General features: G+C 44.5%; 2 protein-coding genes and 1 long non-coding RNA gene across 3 annotated transcripts in view; 2 read left to right on the top strand and 1 right to left on the bottom strand.

Annotated features, from left to right (window-relative positions):
• Positions 1 to 5,000, bottom strand: part of LOC113657299 — a 1,727,325-nt gene that overhangs the window by 1,145,303 nt on the left and 577,022 nt on the right. The gene's annotated exons all lie outside the window — the stretch shown is intronic.
• The window catches only part of LOC125146171, a 1,103,650-nt gene that overhangs the window by 695,094 nt on the left and 403,556 nt on the right, over positions 1 to 5,000 (top strand). The gene's annotated exons all lie outside the window — the stretch shown is intronic.
• fbn1 (fibrillin 1) overlaps positions 1 to 5,000 on the top strand; it is an 83,126-nt gene that overhangs the window by 13,997 nt on the left and 64,129 nt on the right. The gene's annotated exons all lie outside the window — the stretch shown is intronic.

Here is a 5,000-nt window from a genome sequence, read left to right as displayed (position 1 = left end):
TTTTAACGACTGACATTGTCACAGAGCAGCTTTACAGAACATAAACATAGAACAAAAGGTTAATATAAAGATTAATATAAAGATTAATATGATATATCTAATATTAATCTTTATGATATTATTTATAATAGTCTTCCTGATAGTGTTCGGGGCTCAGACACACTTTCCCAGTTTAAATGTAGATTATAAACTCATCTCTTTAGTCAGACGTACACATAATACATCCCATAATATTGTGCTCTATTACATCAGACTTGTTAATATTATAAACAGCAGCTACATTAATTCTTCACTGCTTCTCTCTTTCTACCACCACGAGGCATCCAGACATTGTACCAGCTCTGATCGTCTTCTGTGTGATGAATATTTTGGACCTCCACTGAGATGATGGGTGACTCTGTGAGGATCCTCACATTTATCAGACTGTATATATATAATCACACCCCCAGTGTCACCCAGATGAGGATGATTTTTTCTTTTCTTTACCATTCAAGAAGCCTTGAGAGGAACCAGACTCAAAGGGGAGCCTCATCCTCATCTGGGTGACACTGGGTGTGTGATTATATAACCTCATCCTCATCTGGGTGACACTGGGGGTGTGATTATATAACCTCATCCTCATCTGGGTGACACTGGGGGTGTGATTATATAACCTCATCCTCATCTGGGTGACACTGGGGGTGTGATTATATAACCTCATCCTCATCTGGGTGACACTGGGGGTGTGATTATATAACCTCATCCTCATCTGGGTGACACTGGGGGTGTGATTATATAACCTCATCCTCATCTGGGTGACACTGGGGGTGTGATTATATAACCTCATCCTCATCTGGGTGACACTGGGGGTGTGATTATATAACCTCATCCTCATCTGGGTGACACTGGGGGTGTGATTATATATATACAGTCTGATAAATGTTGTAGTGATGAGGAGGTTGTTGTCCTCAAAGAACACATGGAGTCACATCTCCTCTTAATTATAGCAGAGTCTAACTGGAGCTGTAGATCTGTAGATGTCTCAGGATCCTCACAGACTCCCTCATCTCGGTGGAGGTCCAAAATCTTCATAATACAGAAGACAGTCACAGCTGGTACAATGTCTGGATGCCTCGGAATGGATAGAAAAAGAGAAGCAGTGGAGAGGAATTAATGTAGCTGCTGTTTATAATATTAGGGAGGAATATCAGGAAGACTGTTATAAAGTTTGGGAGCTAAATAAGAAAACGCTCTACCAAGTCGTTTGTAACTTTAACAAGTGCAGTTTCTGTGCTATGATGGGGCCTGAAACCTGACTGAAACTCTTCAAGGATGTTGCTCTCCTGTAAGAAGGAGCTCAGTTGGACAGACACAACCTTTTCAAGTATTTTAGACATAAACGTTAGGTGTGAGATAGGGCTGTAATTTGGTAGTTCATTAGGGTCTAAGTTAGGTTTTTTGATGAGTGGCCTAATAACTGCCAACTTAAAAGACTTCGGGACGTAACCTAAAGATAACGAGGAGTTAATGATATTAAGAAGAGGCTCACCAGCTTTATGTAACACTTCTTTCAGTAGTTTAGTGTGAATGTGGTCTAGTGAACATGTTGTTGTAGCTGTAGTAATAAGTTTTGTTAAACTAGCCACTGTGCTAAATAAAAACCTGGGGTTGTTCTGGTTATGTCCTATGAGTTTGCTCAGGTGCTCAGAGCCCTAGCAGCTTATAGAGCCTGTCTATAGCTGGACATACTGTCCTTATACACAGTTATAATAACCTCTAATTTAGTTTTTCTCCATTTCCGTTCGAGGTTACGGGTCTCCCTCTTGAGGGTGTGAGTATGACTATTATACCCCGGGGCAGGTGTTTTATCTCTAACCTTCTGTAATCTGACTGGGGCAACAGTGTCTAATGTGCTAGTGAATATAGCGTCTATGCTGTTAGTCATTGCATCTAGGTCGTTTGAGTTTGAGGGTACAGTAAGAAGTCCAGACAGATCAGGCAGGTTATTTGTGAATCTGTCTTTAGTGGTCAGGATAATGGTTCTACCGAGTCGATAACGTGGTGAGACACAGTTAGTCTGTTCTATAGGTAGTGTGTACATTATGATGTAATGGTCCGTGATGTCATCACTTTGGGGTATGATATCTATATCAGTGACTTCTATTCTGTGTGATATTATTAAGTCTAGTGTGTTATTAGTTAGTTAGTAATGTGACACTGATAATGTTGTTGCCATGGCAACAATCTGATAACATGTTGTCTGATCATGGGTCCTGGAGAAGATGGTGACGACTGAGAGCGTAAAGTTCATGTGTCTTTGAAAACTTTAGAGAATGTGGGATCTAAAGAACTAATAGTTTTGGCACACTGAGTTCTGATGAATGTAATGTCTGGAAGAAGGTGTGTTTTTGATTAGATGGTGTTCTAGACACAATGTGGTTTGTCAGAACGAGATCCAGAGAACATGGTCCTGCATTTGGAGAACAACAGAAATGTTCCTGATTGTTTTTGGGTACCAGAGAGCACATGGTCTGGAAAGCATATAATCTGGAGGTGTCTAGAGTCAGCTGTGGTTCAGCAGTTTGTTTTCTAAAATGTGGTGGAAGACTTTGGTGTTTTGAGGATTATAATGAGCAGAACCTGAGCAGAACATGATGTTCTGGAGTTCTGCTTTGTTCTGATAAGAAGGTTCTGCTTGTGCAGATGAGTTCTTGCGTGTGGATCTTGGAGACACTGAGACAATGCACAGGCTTCCATTGTGTTTTTTCAGCTTGTTTTTTCCCCAAGCTTCTTTTTGAGTTCTGTCATGTGTTTGGACTCGTCCCTGTGTACAGACTGGATTTAATACAGATGTGCTGTAACAGGGTGTGAGCAGGAGATACACTGCTGTGTTTGTTTGGTAGCATGTGCTATTCATTACAATACATATTTACATAGAAATGCCCAAAACAAACCACGTCTTTCGTTATGAGGCCAGAACTTTAAGTTTCACCAGGAGAAATGAAACTGGAGTGTGTTCAGGAGCAGTGTTCAGGAGCAGTGTTCAGGAGCAATGTTCAGGAGCAGTGTTCAGGAGCAGTTATCAGGAGCAATGTTCAGGAGCAGTGTTCAGGAGCAATGTTCAGGAGCAGTGTTCAGGAGCAGTGTTCAGGAGCAATGTTCAGGAGCAGTGTTCAGGAGCAGTGTTCAGGAGCAGTGTTCAGGAGCAGTATTCAGGAGCAATGTTCAGGAGCAGTGTTCAGGAGCAGTGTTCAGGAGCAATGTTCAGGAGCAGTGTTCAGGAGCAGTGTTCAGGAGCAATGTTCAGGAGCAATGTTCAGGAGCAATGTTCAGGAGCAGTGATCAGGAGCAGTGTTCAGGAGCAGTTATCAGGAGCAGTGTTCAGGAGCAGTGTTCAGGAGCAGTGTTCAGGAGCAGTGTTCAGGAGCAGTGTTCAGGAGCAGTGATCAGGAGCAGTGATCAGGAGCAATGTTCAGGAGCAGTGTTCAGGAGCAGTGTTCAGGAGCAATGTTCAGGAGCAGTGATCAGGAGCAATGTTCAGGAGCAGTGTTCAGGAGCAGTGTTCAGGAGCAGTGATCAGGAGCAGTGTTCAGGAGCAATGTTCAGGAGCAGTTATCAGGAGCAATGTTCAGGAGCAATGTTCAGGAGCAGTTATCAGGAGCAGTGTTCAGGAGCAGTTATCAGGAGCAGTGTTCAGGAGCAGTTATCAGGAGCAGTGTTCAGGAGCAGTGTTCAGGAGCAGTGTTCAGGAGCAGTTATCAGGAGCAGTGATCAGGAGCAGTGTTCAGGAGCAGTGATCAGGAGCAGTTATCAGGAGCAGTGTTCAGGAGCAGTGTTCAGGAGCAGTGTTCAGGAGCAGTGATCAGGAGCAGTGATCAGGAGCAGTGTTCAGGAGCAGTTATCAGGAGCAGTGATCAGGAGCAGTGTTCAGGAGCAGTGTTCAGGAGCAGTGATCAGGAGCAATGTTCAGGAGCAATGTTCAGGAGCAGTGTTCAGGAGCAGTTATCAGGAGCAGTGTTCAGGAGCAGTGTTCAGGAGCAGTGTTCAGGAGCAGTGATCAGGAGCAGTGATCAGGAGCAGTGATCAGGAGCAATGTTCAGGAGCAGTGTTCAGGAGCAGTGTTCAGGAGCAGTGATCAGGAGCAGTGTTCAGGAGCAGTGTTCAGGAGCAGTGTTCAGGAGCAGTTATCAGGAGCAGTGTTCAGGAGCAGTGAGCAGGAGCAGTGTTCAGGAGCAGTTATCAGGAGCAGTGATCAGGAGCAGTTATCAGGAGCAGTGTTCAGGAGCAGTGATCAGGAGCAGTGTTCAGGAGCAGTGATCAGGAGCAGTGTTCAGGAGCAGTGTTCAGGAGCAGTGTTCAGGAGCAGTGATCAGGAGCAGTGTTCAGGAGCAGTGATCAGGAGCAGTGATCAGGAGCAGTGTTCAGGAGCAGTTATCAGGAGCAGTGATCAGGAGCAGTGTTCAGGAGCAGTGATCAGGAGCAGTGTTCAGGAGCAGTGATCAGGAGCAGTGTTCAGGAGCAGTGTTCAGGAGGAATGTGTATTAGTGTATTTAGTTGTGTATTAGAATGTCTTTTCTGGAATGTGGTTCTATCAAAACCAGGATTGAGACAGCTTGTTAACAGCCTGTGTGTATTGTGTGTGTGTGTGTGTGTGTGTGTGTGTGTGTGTGTGTGTGTGTGTGTGTGTGTGTGTGTGTGTGTGTGTGTGCATATATTTTGTCCCCAAATTTGTGTGTGTGTGTGTTTTTGGTCTTTGGCTTCATCCTGTCCTTGCATGACATTCCAGATTGTTTGGTTATTTGGCATCACTCCCTTTCTCCTAAAGTGAACACTATTGTTCCTCACACTGTTTACAACACACACACACACACACACACACACACACACACACACACACACCGCTATGTTACAGACATTACAAACAGAGTCGGGGTGTGGTGTGGGAATGAGGGGTGAGGGGTGTGCTTTAGAAGTGAGAGGGTGTGGGAGTGAGTGGGTGAGGGGTGGGAGTGAGGGGTGAG

The sequence above is a fragment of the Tachysurus fulvidraco genome, chromosome 13 (assembly GCF_022655615.1).
Source record: "Tachysurus fulvidraco isolate hzauxx_2018 chromosome 13, HZAU_PFXX_2.0, whole genome shotgun sequence".
Classification (NCBI taxonomy): domain Eukaryota; kingdom Metazoa; phylum Chordata; class Actinopteri; order Siluriformes; family Bagridae; genus Tachysurus; species Tachysurus fulvidraco.
The sequence above is the reverse complement of the archived record's forward strand: the minus strand, read 5'-3'. Positions and strand labels throughout refer to the sequence as shown.